This window comes from Tamandua tetradactyla, chromosome 25 (assembly GCF_023851605.1).
Source record: "Tamandua tetradactyla isolate mTamTet1 chromosome 25, mTamTet1.pri, whole genome shotgun sequence".
In the NCBI taxonomy this organism is placed as follows: domain Eukaryota; kingdom Metazoa; phylum Chordata; class Mammalia; order Pilosa; family Myrmecophagidae; genus Tamandua; species Tamandua tetradactyla.
This window is the reverse complement of record NC_135351.1, coordinates 16,332,999-16,358,900: the sequence shown is the minus strand read 5'-3', so window position 1 is coordinate 16,358,900 and position 25,902 is coordinate 16,332,999. Positions and strand designations below refer to the sequence as shown.

Genomic DNA, 25,902 nt, shown 5'->3' with positions numbered 1-25,902 from the left:
GGGACAGCTCATCACTGCGACAGGAAGGACACGGGACAGAGTGGGTAGAATGTAGGTTTGTATGTGTTGGGTATTGGAAAGCTAAGGAAGTGCCTCATTGATGGCTTCTGCGTATCTTTCAAGTTTTAGACGATGATGATGATGATGACTTATATTGGTTTAAAATATTACCCTTCCTTGGGGAACCTGTTTTTGAACAGAGCCAAAGGGATAAAGCTTGTATGGTGCGTAAATAAAACTACCTAAAAACAAAAACAAAAGCAAACAAGAAAAGGGATAAAGCTCTAGTATCAGAATACTAGGTTTCAGAATTTTAGGGGCTTTCCCAGAGCAGGCACCTGCTGGTTTATCCCCTGATCCAACCTGTGCAGAAGGACTGGCTCATAGCTGCAGAGCAGGGCACAAATACCATGCTAAGGAAGTGGTCAACTGTTTGAATCCAAGGAGCTGATTATTCCAGAGAAACAAGGAAAGATATATTCTGCATGTACTGCATCTCTCTTACTGCCACCTTGCTAGTAAATTTAACTTAATTTGTGTCTGATTAGACTGTTGGCATTTAAAAAATTTCCTGACTATATCTCTAGACATGCCATTTGTATGTTAGGCGATAAGGGGCAGCATTTCTGGGACTTAAACTTTTGTGTTAAGTGAATTATCTCAAGTTAAAAGCATAATGGTACTTTGAAGTGATCTTAAATAGCTTTGCTATTATATACTTGAGGCTGGTTTGTAAACTATCTCGTGGCAGCAAGATTATTTCCATGCCTCAGATGATTTCTTCTTTATTACCAACCACTGCTAAATGATTTCCCATTTACCATGAACTGAAAAGGAATCACTAGCTTGTTTGAATGTCACAGGTCATCAATTCCCAAATAGGAGCTTTCTTTCCAAATTTAAGAAGAGATCTTGCTTTTTTCCCCCTGTCTTTATACCAGACCATACGAAGCAACAAAGTAAACTGGGATTTTTGGCTTGAAGAGCCTGGGGGTGCGGGGGGAACCCAGCACTTTCCAAGGTTTCGCCTTGGAAAAAGCAGACTGCTAGGTAACGCGGTAGCGGTGAGATGCTTTAAATACGGGCAGTACAGGGAAGCACTGTCTTTGCGCTTTACAGCCTTTCCCCAGAGAAATGAGAAATTCTTTGAAGGTTCTGCTGGTCTGCCTCAGAACGCCGACAAGGGTCAGTTCTGGTGCACAGAGCTAACAAGCCTTCTGTTGGCTCCGTAAATGGCCAGGTCACAGCTTTCATTAGCGCATGGAGGATTGCATATTGTTTCCATGGCCCTGATTTTAAAGTGTGATCTCTGAACAAAAGCAAAACAAATGCATCTGCATTTCAAGAAAAAGAAAAGCAGAATTAACCTTGGCTTTTTGCATCTTGGCTTAGGAGAGATGCCACTGCATTGCTGGAAAGATGCAGAGGTACTCGTGGAGAATTTTAGAGAACAAGTCCTCCCTCCCTTTAAGGTGGTAGAACACATGGGTTTTCTACTAATGCTCTAGATGGGAAACTGCAAGTGGAGATGGGGCATGGTGGGGAGGGGATCAAGGGAGAAACAATGAGTTCTATCCCCTCTTGCCTCCTTTGGAATCTTCCCAGGGAGACTATTAGTTCCCTGAAGGTTGGGGCACTTCTACCTGGACCTGGTCTACCCTTCATCCCTCCTCCTAGGGGAGTACCTCTAACATGAGAGGTGCTTGTCCAGTAATCAATTATCACAGGTCTACCAGTTCTAAAATACTCCTCGATGATCTCACAACACCCCTGACTTCCATTAGTTAAGAATGGAAGTTTTATATACCCAAGACTCCAAAATCTATACCTTTAGTCCTGGTGGCTTTTCTCAGTTCTGGACTCCCATTTCCAACTGCCTTCTTATATTCCTGTAAAGGGTCTCAAATGAATCCATCATCTTCTCCTCTAAATGTGCCCCTTCCCAGGTAGACCAGCATCCCACTCCCAGTGAGTCTCCCACAAGGTCATCCTCTCTGATCTTCACCCCTGATGGCCAATCAGCCATTGAGTCCTACCTCCAAACCATCTCTTGAATCCATCCCTCCACTGCCACGTTGGGCATGTTGGCCACCAGCCTCTCTTGCTCCAGTCTTCATCTTTACATGGTATGGGTTGGGCTTTCTAAAGAGCAAATCTGATCACACCACTCGCTGCTTAAGAACAATGCATGGCTTCCCAGTGCCCCCAAGACAGATACAAAGCACTCAATGCCTATAGGAGTCTTCGTGATCTGGCCACTGCCCATGACCACCCCTCCACCTTCCTGCCACCCTCTCCACTCCTTTGCATCCTTCAGACACACTCATCTCCTCTGGGTTCCTTCCAGATTTGCACATGCTGTTCTTCACATCTATTTCCCTCTTTGTCTGGCTGACAATATTCTGTAAAGTTAGAGCTTACCCCTAAATATCACTTCTTTTCCCTAGCCTCTAGGTTAACGGGCCTTTATAGTGTACAGACATACTCCTTTACCTACCACACCCTAGTGCTTGCTCTACTTCCTGTTATCTGGTTTACATGCCTGCCTTGCCCAGGGGACCCCAAGGCTCTGCTTCCCTTGCCACCAAGACCAGTGATCTGTGCAACTGCCGAGGGCCCCAGCTCTTGAGGGACTCCGCCCTTGGGGTTTCATGCTGTCACAGTCTTGAAACTTTCAATGATATCTGAACAGGGAACCCTGCCTCTGCTCATCACCACATCTCTGCTCACCCAGCGGAGTCCAGAAACTTTGAGAAATAATTAGGCAGATGATTACTCCTTATCTTTAACTTTTCCCTCTTTTCCAGAATACAAGCAAATGTATTCTCTATTAGAAGTAAAGTCACAGCCAACAAAAGCAAGTAAGAACCATTCTCCCGACTGCAACCTCTCCTCCAGCTAACACCTCTCTCCTCTTGCTCAGGGCTGCCAGACCTCTTGTAAGAACGGTCCAGGCTTGAGGTCTCAATGACCCATCTTAGTCTGCCTTTTGTCTATACCACTCCATTGCAGGGTTTCTCAATGGGGAACAATTGTGCCTCCTAGGGGACATTTGGCCTTGTCTGGAGACATTGTGGGTTGTTACAACTGGGGAGGGGCAAATGCTACAGGTATCTACTGGGAAGAGACCAGGGATATGGCTAAACACCCACAATGCACAGGGAAGTCCCTAACCCCCTTCTCACCAACGTAATTACTTGGTCTCAAATGTCATTAGCGCCAAGGTTGAGAAACCCTGCTCTACTGAAATCAGTTCTTGCTAAGGTCACTGATGATGATCTTGCTAAAACCATTGTCCATCATGGGACACCTTTGACTAATAGCTGTTTCTGGAAACTTTTTCTTCCTTTGGCTTTCAGAATTCTCACATGTTCCTTTTCTACCACCTTAGCTCCTGCCTCTCAGCAGGTCTCCTGCTTGTTGGGTCCCAGAGGTCCTCCAAGGCTTCAGGGACAGGACTCTGAATCCAGTGACTGGCCCTGGGACCTAGGATAAGTTGGCTTTCTCCTATAAGCCTCAAGCTTTTCCTTTCTGTGCAATGGAGCAAAAGGAATCTCCTATGTCCATCAGACTTCCTAGAATTTTGGGGTTGAGAATGGGCAGAGGAGGAGGGAAGAGGGGAAGGACAGAGCTAGATTATTTCACTCCTCTGCTAACAGCCTCTAGTGAAAGAAAATTCACACTCATGCCTTACACTGGCCTGCATGGCCCATGCCAGGTGGCTCCAATACCCTGTTGGTCTTCATTCCTGTATTCACCTTCAGCAAATCACATCACATGTCCAAGTTTTAGGAAAGCTGAGACGTCTTCTCTGGCTCAACCAAACAGACAAGTGGCTCCCTTTGCTTGGGCTCCCATCTTGATGAAGCCCTTACCCATCACACTGCTAAGATTCATTTACATGAATGTTCCAAAGGCAGGCATGATATCTATCTCTGTGTTCCCAGCATTCAGTATACTGCCTGGCATATAGAAGGGGCTGCTTAGGTTTTGGTGATTAAATAAACGAATAACACCTTCCATGGCTTGGTTTTGACCCTGAAGTTGTGTTCAAGGGATGAACTCGAACTCTGGGATTTGTATGAAGGTAGTTCTGCAATATAAAGAAGGAATCTGGGGTTCCTCCAGGAAGGTAGATGGAATTTGTTTTTATACTTTTTCTTTTTCCAAATTGGGGGGACTGACAAGATTAATTTTGTTGCTCCATATACCCAACTCTTTCCAGAAATTTCAGCCAATCATTCTCAATTCTTCTCAGTATCATTTCCCTACAGCAATTAGCAAATAGCCTGGTTGGGGGCAGAATGCAGAGAGGGGAAAGTCCTGGAGTGGGCCTCCAGAGCCCCGCATCTTGGCCTAACCCTCAATTAGCCAGAGGCTACCTCAGGTACACCCCACTGCCTGATCCCTTGGGGCCCACATTATACTACATGACAAATGGCCAGAGCTACATCTCATCTCCTGCTGCAGAAGAGTGTTGAGGGACTAGACGGCATCTAGGTATGAAACTCCTTTTAAAAAAATAAGTATAAAGCGCTAGATATTATTTCTGGTAACCTGAAAAATGTCTCTTACCTCAAACAAATTAGCACGTTACTCTTAAAAGAAAAATGCTTTGGTTTGAGTCCCTGGAGGCTGTGGCCCCAATGCTAAAGGCCCCCTGGCTAAGATAAGGTACTGGGAAGTAATAACCAGAGATAATATTGAAATGCTACGGTCAAGGTCACTTCTGGAATAAGGATGGGACAGCAGGGTGTGTGCTGCTAGGCATCAAATCTGGTTAAAAACCAAACAGTAAGAAACCTGAGAGCCCACAAATGAACACTCTTAGTATTATTAGGATTATTGACATAAACTAATATTGGTAATCACTTTGAAAGAGTGTCTGGGAGTTGTTACAATAGAAATGAAGAGTTACTGAAGTTAACCGAAGGACACACTCATTTCCACAAGGCTGTCTTTACATGAAAACTCCATCAAACAAATGCCAAGACAATAAAAGGTTAAAGGCTAAGGAATATGGGAATAAAAAAAATAAACAACCAACATAATGTCATTTAAATTAGGGAGAGTTGGCCACCTTTGGCTTAATTTCATCCATCCATCCATCCATCCATCCATCCATCCATCCATCCGTCCATCCACCTATATGCCAAAAAGGTTAGGTCTTCAATTAGAAGTAGGTATAAAGATAAGCACTACTAGCAAGAATGACTGGGCATGGATAATATAATAAAGTTCTGTTATTTAAGATTAATATATACTGCATGTTATATTTTGTCCTTAGCCTCTCTCCAAAACTTGAACACAAAAATTTAGACTTTACTATTTTTTTTTTACTTCAGCAAGTAACTCTACTGGATACCTAGTGTAAAAGTCTAAATTCTCTCTAGACGCACAGAGCATTCTTTAGTAACCTTCCATTCGAGTCGTCAATGAATTTATTATGATCTGCTGAGAGGTCAAGGTAAAAGACAGGCAAAACTAGGGCATCAGAACCTTCTCTAATCACACTTCATTAGATTAGTGGGAACAAAAATGTGTTCAAGTTGTAACTTCAAGCTCATTCTGTCTTCTTCCTGCAGCACCTTGTCTATTTTCCCCATCTCTGCCATTTTCCATGCTTTCTGAATCAGTGGGACTTAATCCTTTGACATAAGAATCACACGTGCTGCTTTAAAAAATATCTATGGCTGGGTACCATTCCTAATTAAGTAAAAGTACATGAGGGTAGAGCTCAGACACTGATTTTTTTTTTTAAAGCTTCCCAGGTGATTTGGACATGCAATACAGGATTGTGAACCTTCTCAGTGGCCTCACCTTGTGGTCTCTGGGCTAGCTATATAACCTGGGAAGTTGGAAATGCAAAATCTTGGGCTCCATCTCAGCCTAATGAACTGGAAACTCTGGAGGTGAGGACCAGCAATCTGGATTGTTTGAACAAATTCCCAGAAGATTCTTATGCATACTGAAATTTGAGACCCACACTTCTAACCGGTATTTGAAGCTATTCAAAGAGATGTGGCTGGGAAAAATGCAAATAGGCAAATTTAGGGAATGGCTGAGATATCCCACGTACCTCAAGAGGGGTTCGGTCATCATTAAATTTATGGAAATTAGAGAGATCATTGAGCAAATAGAAGAGAAATGGAGTGAGCAAGATGCTAACCTCCATCTGTAGGGGAGAACTTGAGGTCTGACTTCTAATCCTTGGGAAAAAGAAGGTCCTGAAGAAATCAGGAATCATAATTTAGACAAATTGTTTTAATGTTAATTTAATTTCAATTTAATTCTATTCACTTAAATATGACTTAAGATATACCTGTTAAACATTTTCCAGATAAGACGCTGGATGTCAATGATTTGGATGGATGAAGATGGTTTGTCAGAAGACTGGATTCTTTCTAAGTTCAGAGCTTAGCCCCTCTCTTAACCCTCTACATATCAGAATCTCCTGCATACTTTTTTCATGTAAAAAGATAAGCAGCTTATCGCTTTTTTTTTTTTTTTTTTGCTTCTTATGGAAAAATGCAACCAAGAGTAATCTATATAAATCACAAAGAGAAACAGATCCACCCCATTTGTCAACTGCTTGATGGAAGCTGCCTGGAGCTTTGTGTTGGGGATTCTTGAAGTTGGCCCCTTACCTTCTTGATGAGTCCCATTATAAGTAAAGCCTCCTTGAGTTATCATAATGAGTGGGCCACTGTTTCTTCTTGGAACCTTGGCTGATGGGAAGCTCATGATAGGAAAAGCCTTCCTTTGGGACACTGAAGAATACCAAAGGATCAAGGAGACACTTGCTTTCAGAGTCTGATAGTCACATTGGTTCTGGTGAGCAACAGTGACAGATGTGGTCATCAGATTAGACTGCCTTGTACCATTTTTCTTTAAGGGGTGAGGCTCGAACTGGGCACAATACTCAAACTGAAAGTATTGAGATGACTAATGGTTAGTTTTATGTGTCACTCGGTTGGGCCACAGTACCCAGCTACTTAATCAGACATTAATCTTGGTGGTGATGTGAAGAGACTTTGTAGATGTGATTAGCATCTACAATCAGTGGACTTTAAGAAGATGATCCTCCATCACATGGAAGCACATCATCTAACCAGCTGAAGTCTTTAAGAACAAAAACTGAAGTTTCCTGGAAAAGAAGAAATTCTGCCTCAAAACTGTAGCATTAACTTCTACCTTAGTTTCCAGCCTGCTGGCCTGGCCCATGGATTTCATACTTGCCAGCCCCTATAATCATGTGAGTTAATTCCTTAAAACAGATCTCTTCATATATACATGGTATTCCTGTCTGTATATATGTGCCTGTTGGTTCTGTTTCTTCAGAGAACCCTGACTGGTACAATAATCTACATACAGCTTTCCCCTTGTGACCCAAATACATGGTCTCCAATTCTTTGCAAAACATCTCAGTTATTCTCTGGGATTTCCTGTATGGTTTATAATGAGTGTCCAAAACAAGTCCTGCCATAATCAACTGGCATCAGTCATTTTCATTCTTTTCTTCAGGGAGGTCTACTACCTTTCCTGTTGGCAAATCTCCTTGAGGGCATCTGATCACTGCTATTGCTCAAGGATGCCTGCTCAGTGCTTGGCCATGTCAAAGGCGCTGGTTCCTCTTGGGGAAGACTTTGGATAGGCCCTGGACATGCCCACCAAACATGCCCACAACTCTCTAAATCTCAGCGAAAGACATGATTTAGGCTCAAGCAGAAATTTCTATGCCTGAGCATCCAGGTATTCTTTTCTCAATTTGAACCTTTTCTAGGTGTTACTGCATTTATTGTCTTTACTTCTTTTTCTGTTGTTGTTTAAAGTTTATTTCTGAGTTGCAAAGATTATCTCCCCTTCTTTCCATGTTTTTAGACTTTCTTGTCCTTACTTCTTTTAACAGTATTGCTTCTGATGAAACAGGCTTCTGGGGCTAGGACAAAGAATGATTCGAATGATCAGAGGAAGCTGATTAGAGGTGTGCCGCTGAGTGACTGCCATGGGCAATATCATGGCTAGGTTGGCTTGCATGGTCCAGACAATGCAAAAATGTCATAAAAGTCTATGCTCAATTTATTCATCCACCCATTCATTCATTCACAAAATACCACAGTTCCATATTAACATATATAGGTGTCAATTACTCTCCAAAGGAAGGTAAGGCATGAAAAGTTAGAAAAGGCCTCACAATGTCTCCTTCTATACCCTGCTCTTTGACTCCTTGGTTCCTCCCAAGAGCTGCAGAATAAATAGCTCATGGTTTTTTGATGTTCAGCCCCAAAAGACCAGTCCCTCAGTTGTGGCCCTCAGCACCTCCCAAGGAGAGTTCTGACAGTAGAAGGTGGAGTGGAAGCCAGGGACAGCTGGTAAGAGCTTCCATCCTCATTTCCCCTCCTCATTCAATGGGGTCACAGCCATTTTCTTTATAACTGCCTCCCTTTCCTGAGCTATTTCTGGAAAAAAATAACTTGAGTTCAGATGAGATCTGTCTAGAAAGTGGGGGACTAAAACACAAAAACCCCAAAGAGTCTTAAATGCTTGAGTTGGAGGGGTTTGGGGCCACATTATTTTGCAAAATCTATTAAAAGTTTTACTTTCCCTGCTCTTTCCTGATTGATCCATGGATCCACAGTCTAAAATATAAAGCTGCATTTTGAAACCATAGCCCTGTAGTCCAAAGGAGAGGTACGGAATGTGCTTCTTCTCATTTAACTAAAAGTGCTTTACTGTGACCTGATACTCTTGCACAAAATACACTTTTCTATATATGTAATATATAAAACAAAAGACCCCCTCACTCCCATACACCTTTTTGTTTTTTCCAAGCAGCATGACATGTTTTAGGAATATTAAACCAGTATGGGTTAGCACTTTGCATTCTTTGAAAACCGATTTGTCATAATTTTGAAAATCTTTGTCAAAAAATGTCAGGAAATATGGACTTCTACTAATGGAATGGACTTATCCATTAAGAAAGGATTTATTTAAATGGAAATGGAAAGAGAAAGAAGAAGACTGAATGAATGGAGAGTGATATGGAAGCTTCAAATGTACTTTACCTTGATGATGTACAAAATATAAATGATTTCCCATGAATTTCTTGGCCTTATCTACCCAAGAGATTGGGAGATCTCTTGAGAGCGGAGACTACCTCTTCTCAAATATGGACCCAAAACAAGATGTGAATTCATAATACATGCCTGCCCTAGGCCTGTCTGATTGAAGCCTGGTGAATATTGATCCATAGTCTCTTTTCTCCCTTCTGTTTTTTGATTTCCTCAAATTCTTGTCATAGCAAGCAGTCACTTACACACAAATATTCCTCACACATGTTCTTTCTCTGCCTCATGGGCACGGTGCTGGTTTGAAATCGTTATGTACCCCAGAAAAGCCATGCTCTTTAATCTTGACTCAATATTGTAGAGGGCAATCTTTTTTAATTAAGTTGTTTCCATGGAGATGTGACCCACCCAATTCAGGGTGGGACCTTTTCATTAGGTTTCCATGGAGACGTATCTCTGCCCATTCAAGATGTATATCTGCCTACTGGAGTCCTTTAAGAGGGAACCATTTTGGAAGCTTTAGACAGACAGAGCTGATAGAGGCCACATGAGATTCAGATGTCTGGAGATGTGGAAAGCAAGTGTCCCCAGGGAAGGTGCTTGAAACCAGAAGCCGAAGACCCTAGCAGTGACCAGCCACGTGCCTTCCCAGCTGATAGAGGTGTTCTGGACCCATTGGCCTTTCTAGTCAAGGTATCTGTCATGATCAGATTCACGTGTTCAACTTGGCCAAGTGGTGGTACCTGTTTGTCTGTTTGTTCAAGAGCTGGCCTGTCTGTTGTGATGAGGACATTTCATAGAATTAAATCATGATCATGTCAGCTACATCCACAGTTGATTCCATCTGTAATCAGCCAAAGAGGAGTGTCTTCTGCAATGAGTGATGCTTAATCTGATCACTGGAAGCCTTTTAAGGAGGATACAGAAGAGATAGGCTCTTCCTGTCTCCACTGGCTCTTCCAGTGGAGTTCGTCTAGACCCTCCACTGGAATTGCCGGCTTCACAGCCTGCCCTGCGGATTTTGGACTCTGTGTTCCATGGTCATGTGAGGCACTTTTTATAAGTTCTATATTTGTGAGTGTTCCCTATTGATTCTGTTTCTCTACAGAACCCTAACTAATACAGTATCTTTCTCTGTTCCTTAGTTTGGACATTTTTATGATTTTAAAAATGTAAACTTGCAACTTAATAAATTCCCTTTATAAAAGCTGTTCCATTTCTGGGATACTACATTCTGGCAGCTTCAGCAAACCAACACAGGTACCTCCAGATGGGAGGCCACAGGGAAATCAAAGACCACAGCAGCCAGGGCAAGAGAGCAGGTGCTCCTCCACTCTGAGGGGCCCTAGTCAGAGCTGAGGGAAATTTGGGCAGAATCCATTAGCAGCACTGTGCCAGTGACTGTAGTAGCCCACACAGGAAGTGCCTGCAAAACCAGCTCTTGGAGTGTAAAATTAAATGTCTCCCTCCATCCTGAGGGAAATGGCTGATCATGTAATCTTACACGTGGTCAGAGGCGTGATCGCCTCCTTCCAGGACAGTCTTGCCAGCAGCCAGTATGACGACCTGACATGATTTAAGATGAGGTTACTGTGAAGCTGAGCATGTTTAGCAAGCAGAATCCTGAACCTATGGGCAGCACCACTCGGCCACTCAGAGGTCTGTCTGAAAGCTGCCCTTCTCAGACAAGGCTACGGTTAAAGAGCAGAGCACGTGGAAAGGGACAGGAACCAAAGACCCCCAAATATTTTGGGACATTCTCCTATGTCTGTCTGTTTTTCAGGTTAGAAGATAGAAATTCCTGACATTGTGTGTGTATGTATATATATATGTGGGAATATGTGTGTATATATGTATGTCTGTAAATACATACTGTAAGCAAGTTTCCTTACCATGCTCTATTTAGAGCCATGTTTTTCACAGTTTTGTGGTTACTGTTGGTGATTCCACCATTTAAAATGGCCCCCAAGTGTAATACCAAAGTGCTATTTAGCATTCCTAAGCCAAGAGAGCTGTGATGTGCCTTATGGAGAAAATATGTATAAGCCTCATTCAGGAATGAGTTTTAGTGCTGTTGGCCATGAGTTCAATATTAATAGATCAACTCTCTATATTAAATAAGATATCTTTAAGAAGCACTATAAAATCTGGCTCTATATTGATCAGGTGATAAGAATGTGGGGACCAGAGGCTCACAGGGGCCTAAGCTTGCATTTTCTGTAGGAAAAGTGGTTCAGCATTCACTAACTCAGTGTTTGTAGCAATTCATAGAACATAAACTACCATGAATTACAAGAATCAACTGTATATGTTTTTTTCCTTCATGAAGATAAGTGTTGTGTAAAGGTTTTACCAGTCTTTCATCAACACAGCTTTATATACATTCCACACATACTTTACGTTTTTGAAACCTGTTGGAGCTGCTGCTACAACGGGACACTTGGTATATGTATCATCACCTGGTCTGAAGTCAGAGTTTTGGCTTCTCTCATAACCTTGGCTTCTCTTATAGGTCCTAGGAATCATATGTTTGCATTTGACTTTTATTTTGTGATCCCTTCCCCCTCCTCCCTCTTTTCCTGGGGGACTTGGATTATAGATCCATCTGTCAAAAACAGGAAGATATTTGTGGTAGGTTGAATTATATATCCCAACAAACACATGTTCTTAATCTTAATCCATATCCCTGGGGGCATGAATCCACTGATGATATTATTTTTAGTTTAGGTTTGGCCAACTGAAAAAGGGTGGGTCTTAATCCATATGACTGGAGAGCTTATAAAGAGAAGAAACCGAAAGCCAGAGTAAGAGAAAGATGAGAGGAGACAGAAGCCAGAAGTCAGTGGAAACCTTAAGAGCAGACACAGAATGGAGAGGACATTACTGCATGACAGGAGGCAGAGATGCATGGCCAGGGATCCCAAGGATTGCCAGCAGCCAGCACCAGAACATAACAGATTTCCAGGAGAAAGGAAGCCTTGACAATATCTTGATTTTGGATTTCTTCTAGCATCAAATCCATGAGTTAATAAATTCTTGTTGTGTTGGCCAACCCATTGTGTAGTATTGGTCATAGCAGCCTGGCAAAACTAAGACAACATTTATCCCTCCTATTTTTTTTCATGGGCAGACACCGGGAACTGAACCTGGGTCTCCAGCATGGCAGGCCAACACTTTGCCACTGAGCCACCGTGGCCCACCCTCACCTTCCTCTTGATATTTATTTTCAAGTGGGTCAGTTGGGTCAGATTTGTGGTCTCCCTTTCTTAAGGACAACACACATTTTCTGCTAAAATCGATCTGCTGTCTCAGTCTGCATGGCCAGTCCTCTCACAGCTGGCCAGTAGCTGAGCTGCCTTGCGTTAGACTGCCTGGTTGTCCCTGAAGTAGCTTTTCTAATTGCTCAGGTAATAAATCAAACTTAAAAACATGGACTGTATCCTTAGTACAATTCGTAAAGCTATTTGGTGTTTCACACTCAGATTTGGACTGATAAGTAAAAGTAAATAGAATCATGTTGATGATTAGGGAAATTATTGCAAAGAAAAACCATATTGTGTGAAGATTAATACAATTCCCCCCCCCATGGAGATATTTTACACTTATGCATTTCCAAAATGGGTCCAGTGTCAACACCTTTTCTAAATATTCTCAGTCTAAGCCCTTAAATGTGTCATTTCTTTCTCCCTCAAAGGGTCTAAGAGAAACCATTTTAGGCTTTGTGGACCAAATTATCTTTCAACTACTCAACTCTGACACTGTGATATGAAAGCTGCCACAGCCAATAATTGAAATGAGCACGTCTGGTGTTCTAGTTTGCTAACTGCTGGAATGCAATATACCAGAAACAGAATGGCTTTTAAAAAGAGAAATTTGTTAAGTGGCAAGTTTACAGCTCTAAGGCCGGGGTAAATGTCCCAATTAGAGCAAGTTTATAAAAATATCCAAATTCAGCCACCAACAAGAGTTACCTTCATTCAAGAAAGGCCAATGACGTTCAGGGTTTCTCAACTGGAAAGGCATATGGCGAACATGGCAACATCTGCTAGCTTCCTCTCCAAGCTTCTTGTTTCATGAAGCTGCCCTGGGAGCGTTTTCCTTCATCTCCAAAGGTCTCTGGCTGTGTGGGCTCTTGTGGCTCTGTGGCTTTCTCCAAAATGTTTCCTCTTTTAAAGGATTCCGGTAAACTAATCAAGACCCACCTGGAATGGGTGGAGTCACATCTCCCTCTAATCAAAGGTTAATATTCACAACTGGGTGAGTCACATCTCAGTGGCGATAATCTAATCAAGTTTCTAACCTACAGTATTGAATAGTGATTAAAAGAAAGGGCTGCCTCCTCAAGATGGGTCAGGATTAAAACATGGCTTTTCGAGGGTACGTAATCCATTCAAACTGTCACAACTGTGTTTCCTTAAAGCTTTATCTATAAAAACAGATGGTGAGCTGGATTTAGCTTGTGGGCTCCAGTTTCCCCACCCCTGCCAAAGAGTGTCACCGGTTGCTGAACACTGTTTCTTTAAAGCATCATCCAGTGATGGGAGGTGAAAAGTACCCAGTTCACTCAGTTTTGCTAATTGGGAATTATTTTGGTCCCCATTGGCTTGAAATGATGTATGTACCCTAGAAAAGCCATGTTTTAATTCTAATCCCATTTGTAGAGGCAGACATTTCTTCTAATCCCTATTCAGTACTGTATGTTGGAAACTGAAATTAGATCATCTCCCTGGAGATGTGACTCAATCAAGAGTGGTTGCTAAACTGGATAGGTCTTGATTAGTTTACTGGAATCCTATAAAAGAGAAAACATTTTGGAGAAAGAGAGAGATTCAGAGAGAGCAGAGAAGAACAACATAGCCACGAGAACGACAAAACCAGTGACCTTTGGAGATAAAGAAGGAAAACGCCTCCCAGGGAGCTTCATGAAATAGGAAGCCAAGAGACAAAGCTAGCAGATGACGCTGTGTTCGCCACATGCCCTTCCAGCCGAGAGAGAAGCCCTGACTGTGTTCGCCATGTGCCTTCTCACTTGAGAAAGAAACTCTGAACTTCACTGGCTTTCTTGAATCAAGGAAACTTCCCCTGGATGCATTAGACTGGACACTTCTATAGACTTGCTTTAATTGGGACATTTTCTCGGCCTTAGAACTGTAAACTTGCAACTTATTAAATTCCCCTTTTAAAAAGTCATTCCGTTTCTGGTATATTGCATTCCGGCAGCTAGCAAACTAGAACACCCATGCAACACAAAAATGGGTGATCTTTTAGGCACTGTGATTTATTTCTTAACCTGATAAGAAAGATGTAGCATGCAGGGTTCTTCAAAATATGAGAATGAAAAACTGAATCCTGCCCGTAAGCTACAAGGAATAATGCTGCTAGATCAAGCACAGTTATGCATGTCTTGATTATCTTACAGTCTGATTTATGGTCTGTGGGTGGCAATACAGGATGGAAAGCCTAACCTCCAAGCTCCCTCCTCTTCATCATCATCATTGTGAATCAAATATCTGAAAGATGTCACGTCCTTCATGCAATGGCTTTTCTTAGCTGGCATCCAATTTTGATCATTGCCGGTGTTTTCTACACGAACTCTCTCTGCTGAGTTCTCATTCTCCATTGAGGATTCTGGATTCTGACCCCATGCTTATGCTTTAGGCTATGTGGAGATTCGATTTTTGGTGGCTCTGCAGTTGGATCAGGGCTGCAGCGATGTGGATGCAGCTGTGGGTTCCTCCACTTATGACAGATAAAACCATGCTTCTCTTAATATGATTTATTGCCCCATTTATTAATTGACCTTACAATGATGATTTATTTCCTTTAACAGAGTCCACAGCCTCAAGGCTTTATTATCAACTCAACATGAGGATTCTGTGATGCACACAAACGAGGTCAGAATTTACCCCCAAATCAAGCTGGCTTGTCAAACATGTGGTTTGAATTCTTTTATAGAGGTGAAGAGTTTTAATGTTCCAAAAAATGTTCCATATGTTTTTACAAATACTTCTATTATATTATTAATAAGCTAGAACATAGATATCAAGTAACAGTGAAGCATATTTATGTTACATTGTAACTAATTTCTTAGGTAAACCTGTCATTACATAGTTGTTTTTTTTTTTTTTTAATAAATGGGGTTTTTTTTTGTTTCCGGGACAGTTACATGCATTTGCAGTTCTCTGATGGGAACTGTGTGCACACCCAAGGTGTACTGTCTGTTTATGAACTGTGAGGATCAGATTTCACAGGCTTTCGTCCCAAATGGCCCTGTTGATTAAGGACTGTGAAGAGAGAGGGAAACTTGACAGTGAACCAAGATGGTGCTAATCCAGGTTGGTCGGGGAGGTGATGCAAGGATGTGCTGGACTGATTTGCAGGTTGCATGTGGGAGCAGGCAACTTGAGTTCCTAGAAGTCAAAGGCCATCTAAGGACCTAAGGAGGCCTTGCCGGGGGCTTCACTTGGAATGGCACATGGCCAGGCTTCTTGGGGTACAAGGTGCTGGTGGCAGATTCGTTGGTTCAGTCAAATTTGGGGAGGGCAGCTCTCTCAAAGCATTACTTTAAAGCGTAGGAAAAGGCTACTTTTTAAATGAAATTACCTGTCTTGCAATCTCTCTTTTTTTTTTTTTTGTATGCTGTACGGGGTGGGGGGGGAGGGGGGTGGTGTCACATTTCATTCTTTTTCCATGTGACTATCTGGTTATTGCAGCACCATTTGTTGATTTTTTCTTTCTTTTTTTTTTTTGGAAGTGCATGGGCTGGGAATCAAACCCAGGTCTCCTGCATGGCAGGTGAGAATTCTTCCACTGAACTACTCTTGATCCCTCTATCTTGGCATCTTTTAAGAGGGAATTTGACAGGTTACAATATGAAGACAAGCCGAAGGAGGAAAAGCTTAACAATCAAAACCGGATTCAGGGTAGACAAAAGACCCCTTTTCAATCCCACTGGTTACCTGTCAGCATCCACTATTTATCTAGCTACCTATTTTTTCTTCAAAGGAACTAATGAAACTGCTCGTTATGAAGAACTATTGTTTTACAAGTGATTCAGTGGGCACAGAACATGAAAATTTCATGATCACACTTCCTGAAATAGAAGTACATTCACTTATATTTCAAGGGAATTGCTTTTAGAATCAGAGGGGAAAGCGATTTCCATAGTTTGAATCCTTGGATGATTTTTTTTTTTCTGTTTACACCCAGTCTAAAAATTACTCTTTAGTTAGTCATATATCCAATTTTTGAGGCTTTTATAAAAATCTTTGCATTCCAACCAAGAGGAGGGAAATGAACATCATAAAGATATATAAGATGGATTACTCTTATTAGCATTTTCCGTGAGATCTGAGGTATTTTGCCAGTAAACAAAAGATGCAAAGGGAGATATGAAAAACAAAACAAAACAAAACAAAACAATTCAAAACAAAACAAAACTGCGCTGCAAATTTCTCCATTGTAATTCATTTCTGCTATTTAAGTATTCAGCACCGCATGCATGCTCTGTAGAGGAGGTGCAGAAAAATCACACACAATCAAACCTGCAGCCAAATTTGGTACACTCCATCCCTAGGGAATTATTTTGGAGCCTGGAAATGCAACTTCACCACTGAAAAGGAACAAAGAACTCTTAATAAATATAAATGATTAGAGTGTCATTTATCATTTGAATGACAGCATCACTAGAATAGGTTAATGCCAAACAGAGGCACCAGCGACAGAATTTTCCAAACTCCCTGCCCAGTCCTCAAGAGCACTAATGAGACTTTTCTTGACAACGTCTGCATGCGCTCAGCTGATGAAATATCAGGGATCCACATAGGGAAACATCTCTCACTTGTACTTCTTTTCCAAATTCATTTGCTGCTTTCATTTAAACGTTCTTCTAGCTAAGGAGACTCAGGGAACACAGATAAACAATACCCATGAAGAATAGGATTCCTTCTTCGTGAGCCTTTTGAGTACTGACAATGGTTCTGAAAGATGTCCTTGAAAGCCTCTGCTTTAAGTTATTTGCTTTTCTTTCAGACATGAATCAAGAAAATCAACTAAACATGTATGACTTGTTACGCTTGCTAATAAGTAGCCGGCTTCTTGCAGTGAGAAGCGAATAAATTTGTTCACCCCCCTTTTTTTTTGTATGGGCAGGAACTGGGAATCGAACCTGGGTCTCGGGCATGGCAGGTGAGAACTCTGCCACTGAGCCACAGTGGCCCACCCAATTTGTCCCTTTGTTGAGGGATATTAATCTTCAGCACTGGCTGGGGTCAGGGGGTGGGTTTCAAAGCCTGGTTCAGCCGGAAAGAACAATGCGAATTTGACTAATAGCTCAACGTTGTTTGGATTCAATTTTCTTATCTGTAAAATTAAGAGAGCTGGTTCCACTGATCATGAGAGTCCACTGAAGGTCTAAAATGCTCCAAAATTCTATTGTTCCTTCAGATCTTGAAGATACAGTTACAAAGTAGATGAAAAAAACTCACCACATAGTCTCCTCAGGATATATATACACACAGTCTATGGTGACAAAAATCTCTGAACAAGCTGATCTGAAATCCCTAGACCAGATTTTTGAAGTAATATTCCATGCAACAAAATTACTTTTCAAGAAAGGTTTGAACCATTCTTTGGATGCTTCATACAATGATTACATCACAGTTTATTCATTACTTCCTGGGAAGTTCACAAATGGCTCTGACAGATCCTTTCAGGGATAAAAATGGGATAGAGATAAATCTTTTTGACTGTTTTTTTTTTTTTTTTTAAATAAGTGGGTCAAAAGATGGTAGGAAAGAAAAAGAAAAAATATTTTGCAAGAAGTGATCTGACAACTCAGGTTGAAGTTGTTCATACAAATGCACAGGTTTAAGAGAAAATAAACCCTGTTTGAAGCAAATGTTTAAATTATCCAATGTTTAAATTCTCCCCTACCCTCTGTTCCTTCATTCTTTTGGGAACATTTAATAGAAAAAAATGGAAACAGAAATAATCTATAACAAATTCATACCGAAAAAAAGAATCTGTTCCACAGACTGGCTATTAGCAGCTTTCTCAGACTTAACCAGGGAAAATAATGAGCATATCTTGACTAGCTAGTCTAAACCTTCTGAGGGGGATGGTTATTCAGCTACCTTTTAAATGTACAGTGTTGTGAATATAGAAGGTGCTTAACAAATACTGTTCAATAAAATCAATTTGCTGAAGCCCAGGTTCCGAGGTCTCCCCTTGTAACTTGTTTCCTTGGAAACTTAAACTCTTATAAAAGCAAAACTCATTCAATTTAGGGGTTAATTCTCCTTGTCAGGGTTTCCCAGTTATATTTAAGCCAGTTTTCCTTTTAAACAGAAGCAATATTTATTTTACATCTCATTTTTCTCTAATGGATTTAGATACATTTGATTTCCATGAGTTGCTTTACTAAACTGGCCTCAGGGGCAAATTCAGTGATACAGACCATGGTCAATTAATGACCCAAATATAGACCCTCCCCCCACACACACCTTGATGTGCTCCCCTTAGATTCGCCATGAGCCTCTACCTGCCAATTGTCTGCGTCCTTCCTCCTGCCAATTGTAAAATCTTTTCATAAGTCTCTTTCACGTGTGATGTTCCTCTTTATATGACTGGATCATGACCGGAATAAGCACTAAATAGAGAAGACCTTGTAGGGTGAATAGAGTCACCAACTATAGGCTCCAAAGAGCTGTGGCTAAGATGCTTGCGCTTGTCAAACATTCCATGTGCTCCTTTACCTTTTCTGGCCTCCCTTGCTATTAGATTGAGGTCATTAAAACTAGTTCTGGCTAATGATTATGAGCGGAAGTGATGTGTGTGACTCCTCTACCTCCTCCTCCCTTGTTATAGAGGTCTTGGAGCCCTGTGTTCTAGAAGTGTGTAATAGCTACATGATGGATAAAGGCCATCAGACCCACATGAGACATTACTCAAGCGAGAAATAAACCTTTGCTGCCTTTAAACCATTGGTATTTAGGATTTGCCCGTTATAGCAGCTTGCATTGCTTATTCTGACTAATAAGGATCTAGCATGACATAGCATTTAAATACACAATGACAGGGAAAGGACTAGCATTCATCTCTACTACACCGAGGAGAATTACTCACTTAGTGCTCCTGATGCCCTTTTGAGAGAGAACCACCTCATAGATATGGAAACTAAGGCTTAAATGAGAACCCAGCCAGACAATGGTGAAGAGAACTATTAAGGCAGGTTCAACTTCAGATTCTTTGATTTTTTTTTTTCTCACTAGACTTCTGCTTCTCAAGCTTTAGTGTGCAAGAGAATTAGTCTTGTTACAAACACAGATTTCTGGTCCCCACTCTCAGAATTGCTGATTCTGAGTCTGTGGTGGGGCCTGAAAATATGCATTTCTATCACATTCCCAGGGACCACACTATGAGACCCCCCTGCACTGGACCACCTTGCTTCCCACAAACAACAGGCACAGGTGTTTTGAGACCCCCGTCTGTGTATCATGGGTTTCAGATCTTCCTACCCATTGTGGCTAGTATTACTGAAATGCAGCAAAAAGCTCAGTTCAATCCAAGATGGAAAAATATCTCCCAACCTCTTTCCTCCGAGGGCTGCTTGTCTCTCCTTTGAGGACATCTACAGATGCTAAGCTTGACCCACTGACCTAGGATTCCACCATCTCAGACTACACCTTTCAAACTGGTATCTGGGATGGAAATTCTGTTGTGAAAAACTAAATTCAAGACTTTTGTTAGCATGTTTACTCAAAATGAGAAAGCCTTGGAATTGGAAGATGTGTTTCTTTTTGCTGCTCATCACATGGATGATCATTAGCTTAGTTTCTTTTTGTTTTTCACCTGCAAAATGGGATTCCCAATTGTAGCCACTTGGCAGAGTTGTGGTGATTATTAAATGAGCTGGTGACAGGTGAGTTAATTTATCAATGTAAAGCATTCTAAAATCTTTGTGTTACTGTTACACACAGGACTGTTTTAGTTTCCTAGTTGCTGAAACAAATATCATACAGTGGGTTGGCTCAAACAATGGGAGTTTATTGGCTCCTGGTTTTAGAGGCTACAAAGCTTGCTTCCTTCCAGGGTCAATATCTTTTGGTTGGTCTGTAATCTTTTGATTCCTTGACTTTTCAGATTTATGGCAATGCATGTGGTGGTGTCTTCTCCTTTCTCTTCTGGGCTCCATTGACTTCCAGCTTCCGGCTGTTCCCCATGGCTTCTCTCTCTGAATTTCATTCTGTTTATATGGGGCTCCAATAATCCAGATTGAAACCCAACCTGATTCAGTTAAGTCATGTCTTAACTGAAGCAACATCTTCAAGAGATACTATTTACAAGGGGTCCACATACACAGGACCAGGGACTGAGACCTGAAAATGCTTTTTGTGGGGGACGTGGTCTCAACAGAGACCATCACCTGTCATGGTCCTCTCTAAACATAGACGCTAAATATAGTGAAAGTTTATTCTTTCACTTAGCCAAAGATTCCAAGAAACATGGCCTTCTTTTCTGCCATCTGCTAAGATTCCCAACAAACAAGAAGAGTCATTGCAGTTTAACTCAATAATGTCCAGGAGAAAATCACTTGATTAATGGCTCAGTCTTTGAAACCTCTCCTTGTCTAACTTATTTCAAGTTAGGAGGAGTCTTTTAAAATGTGTTCATAAAAAGCAGCCCATAGGAGTTGTTCATTTGCTATTGAATCTGAACTTGAATAGAGCCTGTGCTTCCCTAACTTCCTGTGCCCCAAATTGGAAATCATGCTGGAATAATCAGGCATTTGAAAAAGCTATGTAATAGAAAATGCAGTAGGACCCCGGCCCTCCAAATGGCCACATTTTTTTGTTGTTGTTTAAACCATTGCAAGTTTTAGATACTGAGATCAATTCTGTCCTTGCTGGGTGAAAGGCAGCTCCTTTGTCCACCACACTTACCATATTGCTGAAAAATGCATAGGCCGCCGGGGCTGCTGCAAGACTCAATCACAGAGCCCTGGACATCTGTGTGACAAGATGTGCTTTGTTCCCGGACATCCAGTGTGGGGCCTGGCAACTGGGACTTCTCTTGAGGCACGCATGCACACTCACACGCACGCACATGGTGTCAGGCTCAGAAACTCTGTCTTGGCAACAGCATGTCAAGAGGTTAATCTGTACTGCAATTTTTAACAGCTGGAAGCTGGGTGAGAGGGCAAGAGGCTGCAAATGTCCCTGCTGGGGCTCTACGTGGTTTTAATCCCCACAGGTCCCTTTTCTGGACCTGACCCATGCCTTAATGCAGGATCTCTTCCAATTTGGTTTTCAAGATCAACTGCCTCCCAATGTGCTTTGCTCAAATAAGACATTTTTCTCACCTTTCATTAAAAAGAAATCCCAACAAACGTGTGGTTGCCTGTAACTCTGTCGGACATGCAGCCCCGGCTCCTCAGGGCACCTTTCAGAAGGTATCAAGACTCCTAAAGTGTCTGTAGAAGGATTTTCTCGTTTGTGCAATGAGCTCTCCAGAGACGTCAAATGACCTGAAAGCAGCTAGGCTATTCTAAGAGTCTGTGTGTTTGTCCTGTAAATAATGGGGGACTTGAGAAAGACAATCAAGTCCTATTTCACCCTGACTTCACTTGTTGGAATCACGCAGTTTCAGCTCGGGGAAGAAGTATCTACTTTCAGTGTATGTTTATAAAGGTCTCAGAATGCACGGAAAAATCCACATACTCCTAACCGAAGCCACTCCCACCCAGGCTTTGCGGATCTGAAGGTGAGTGACTACAAGAGCCCTCTTTCCATTTCTCTCTTGCCCCATCTAAGCTGCTTCCCACTTCATGCTTCCTCTATGGCCTTCATGTAGGATCTCTTCGCCTGTGGTTTTCAAGTTCAACCCCTCGAGATGTTACAACATATATAACAATAAGAACCACGAGGTTGTGGCAGCGATGGAGCAAAGCCACTTGGTCCAGGTGGCCAAGAAAACTATTCCAAAACTTCACTCAAGTCTATTTTCTTCCCTTCATTCATTCATTCATTTTTTTTTTTTTAAAGTGGTGATTCACAGTGATGTGTATTCAGGGAGGCACTAAGGAAGCCCAAGTTAAATTGAAATCATAGAGCCTGTGACTGTTTATTATTATTTTTAGAAAGTGCTTTTGTAGTGGAAGAACTGACCTGGCCTGGGGAGATGCCAGCTCACCCCTAGCATGAGTCTCTTAGATCCTGGGAGAGATACTCTTTGCTACCTCGGAGCTGGGTGCTGACGTGTCAAGCACTTGGCACCGATTTTCCTAAACTATAAACAGTATGCAAGCTACAATTAAAACTCAGAACTACGTGTATTTTATTGTCAGTATGAAGAACATTAAAAATGGATTTCAATTTTTCCACCGTGAACATTGCGTTAGGATTTAAAGCAGCCCAGGACAGTTTGAACATGTTATTTGACATTGTGCTTATAGTGATAGCACTGAAGTATTTAGGAGGATGAAATAACAGATTCGGAATGCTCTTACTTTCTAGCATATTATGAAATTCTAAATAAGAGAGAATAACATACTAGGTTTTGTGGGGCTGATGAGACCATTATTTGTCCGCCTTCCCTATCTCATTTGCCACTACCACAAGGACATCTGCTTTTTAAATGAGGGCAAGGATAAGTAGCAAGGAAAAGCAAGAGGGAGAATTTTGATACCCTGTCAAAGATCGGTCTTATACCTGACCTACCACACGGAGCTAAGTGCCAGATTTTGTGCCTTAAGATATAGATTCAAACTATCAATAACAACTGGGTCTTTTATCCTTCCCAGTCTCAGTGTCATGCACGTTATGGAAGTGAGGGAATGTGCAACTGTTTCAACCAAATTTTCATCCAACGTAATGTATTCTCCAGTCACTTATTTGCATTCTGAAAACTGTATGCCTGAAACCAGAGAGAGTTGGAACAAGCGTTCTTTCTAGGAACAAGGTACAGTGTTTTAATGATCAACCACAAATTACTATGTTCATAGTAATCTGAATCCTACAGACAGGAATTCCAAATTGCTCAGACACAGACATGCAAAGCCATGCTCACTTAAGGCACACAGAAAGTTTCTGTCTCATTATCTCATCAAAATACATCGTTCACTCACATAGAATTTTTTACTATATTGTAAAGAGGCTAGACTATAAGCTCCAGGTCAAAAATTGAAACTGGGTTGCCTGTGGCTGAGAGATGGTCCTTGGGCCAATTCAGTCCTTAAATACGTTTTGTTTGGTTTGCACATGTTGTAACATTTTTTGAAACTTTCCTTTAAAAAATCCAGATTTTTCCAAAAGATCTGAAAAGCTGGTCTTTTGTTTTGGCAAAACAAGAGGGGCTCAAAGGTGAACAGGGATGGCCTCTGGAGATATGGGATGGAGTTTCCATTCCACCCTGGTACCTCATACCCCCTGTTAACAATCTTATAATTGCCTGATTCATTTATGCACAAGCTCCAGCTCAGGTGGGTGCTGAAAAAATTGTGGTCAACTGGGATTGCAAAGAAGAAGATGTAAGTTCACCCCTAGATGGGAGGACAGTATTTTAAGGGTGAAGACATATTTGGAGGAAACAAGTGTGACAGGGAAGCAGGTTGCCTGAATCTTCATTTACTCCTGAACTTAGTTTAGGCTATAAACTCCTACATACACTGTGAAACATCTTCAGTTTTATTTTTCTTCCCAGACTTTTTAAAATGAGAGGTTATTGGAAGGGACTGACAAAAAGGATCCCGGTTAGAGTGGTCTGGGCCAGCTGATCTCTGCTGAGCTGGGCCTGAAAACCTGGCTGTACCCTGAGAGTAGCCCTAACTACACTGGCTTGTTGAGTAACCATGGACAAGCCATGATTCAGAGTCCTAGCTCCTTCCATTTAAAACAACTAGTTCTGGTGACTAACGGGATCCTGTCTGACTTTCTACAGGATGTTTCAGAAAAAAGAAAAAGCATTACTCCTTTAGATGTCACATTTCTCTTTCATCGTCGAGAACCCCGTTCCCAGGGGTCTTAGGTTCTATCTTCAGGGGTGTTTCACTTTATAAACCCACCAGTGCCCCAAGCTGGAAAGCAAAGGAGAGAAGGTGCTTTCCCATGCTGATCAAGTGACAGCTCACCATGAGTGGACACCCTATCTAGGGTGTTTAATAAGCATTTGATAAATGTGGCTCCATGACTGTTTTTTAAAATACTGATTTTTGGGGTGGGGTGGTAAATTAGATTTCAGAGGAAGAAAACAGATCTGTATGAAGAATAAAAATGTGGTAAATGAAGGGAACGAGAAATGGTTCTGATAGCCAAGATTCCATAGCTAGGGTGACCACATCCTAGCATTTGGGTTGAGGGGTCCTGAGAAAAGACTCAGAGAGAAAGTAGCATGGTCTTGCTGTGGAGTTTCTGTGCATGTGGGATTGCCCTCTGGTGTCTACACATTCACTGACTAGAGACGATGGGAGATGAAAAGAACTGCCCATGTAGCCCTGAGCAGCAGCTGCCCAGTAGTAACCCCCCAGACTAGTGGATTCGAAGTTTTTTGAGAACTCCACTATGCTGGTTTGAAACTGTAATGTACCCCCAGAAAAGTCATGTTCTTCTTATTCAATCCTGTGGGGGCAGGCCTATTGTGGGTGGGACATTTTGATTAGGTTGTTTCCATGGAGAGTGATCCTGTCTACTCAAGGTGATTTTCTTTTACATGGGCAGGCACTGGGAACCAACTGTGGTATGGCAGGTGAGAGCTCTGTAACTGAGCCACCATTGCCTGCCTTCAAAGTGGTTCTGAATTCACTTTCTGGAGTTTTTTAAGAGGTAGACATTTTGGAGAAAGCACACATGCTTAGAAAGCCAACACAGAGAGCAGATGCTTGGAGACAGGAAGCCCCAAGAGCTGTTAAGGAAGGACCCACAGGAGCCGAGAGCCATTTTGACACCAACCTACGAGTGAAGGGCCAGCAGATGTCATCATGTGCCTTCCCATGTGACAGAGAAACTCTAAATGTGATCAGTTTTCTTGAGTAAGGTACCCTCTTGTTCATACCTTAATTTTGCATTCCCCCAGCTTTAGCAAGCCAAAACACACATCAATAAAAATGTCTGAGAATATATCCCAATATATTCTTTATAAATATACTAGTACTACTGCACTGATGTACCATGTATATCATAATAGAAAGAAATAACCAATACAAAATTCATTTAAATAGAAGTTCTAATATTTTCTTCCCACACCCAGTTGGTATCCTGGTTACCCCTTTGAGATTGTGTGCCCCTTTCTGGAGTCTCTCTCTCATCCATCCATCTGTCTATCTATTTATCTTTCTATTTATCTATCTATATCTATCTATCTATCTATCTATCTTCTATCGATATCAGGAATAATATGCACCGTTGATCACACTCATGTCTCTAGGGCAACCCATGGGACAAAAATGGTGGCTATTTGAAATAGTTATTTATTATGAAAAAATCCAGACAAGTTGTTGATTGAGATTTGGGAGAGTCTGTCCAATACCATCAATTAGAAAACATTTCCTGAAGAATAATAATTTTTGCACTTTTTTACATGAAAACTCTGCCTTAATGCTGGGAGGTTGTAAAGAAATGGATATCATTTTCCTTGGTGTTTCTGCCTCACACCCTGTTCAACCACCCCCCACCCCACTGGAGATTGTTCTTGGAAGGCTGAAAATTGTTGCTGCTTTTTAAACGGCATTAAAACAGTCAGGCTGAAATTACATTTTATATCTTGCTTACTCCATGAGGACTGCAGGCTTGGCCATATGCTTTTGAAAGAACTTAAAATTTCTAGAATACCAGTATGCTTC

The 25,902-nt window shown here is 41.6% G+C and overlaps 1 protein-coding gene and 1 long non-coding RNA gene across 18 annotated transcripts in view; one reads left to right on the top strand and one right to left on the bottom strand.

Annotated features, from left to right (window-relative positions):
* LOC143669116 (phosphatase and actin regulator 1) overlaps nt 1–25,902 on the bottom strand; it is a 323,677-nt gene that overhangs the window by 18,006 nt on the left and 279,769 nt on the right. The window lies entirely within an intron of this gene.
* LOC143669118 (uncharacterized) overlaps nt 1–25,902 on the top strand; it is a 55,958-nt gene that overhangs the window by 9,196 nt on the left and 20,860 nt on the right. For 2 of the 14 annotated variants that reach the window (XR_013168713.1, XR_013168724.1), the window contains 4 exons: nt 5,764–5,912; nt 6,341–7,255; nt 14,899–14,962; nt 20,211–22,671. This is a non-coding gene — a long non-coding RNA (uncharacterized LOC143669118). Of the gene's footprint in view, nt 1–941; nt 960–5,763; nt 5,913–6,340; nt 7,256–11,790; nt 12,107–14,898; nt 14,963–15,230; nt 15,404–20,210; nt 22,672–22,869; nt 23,028–25,902 lie in introns of those variants that run through there. The other 12 variants (XR_013168714.1, XR_013168715.1, XR_013168716.1 and 9 more) reach the window with 12 other exon arrangements.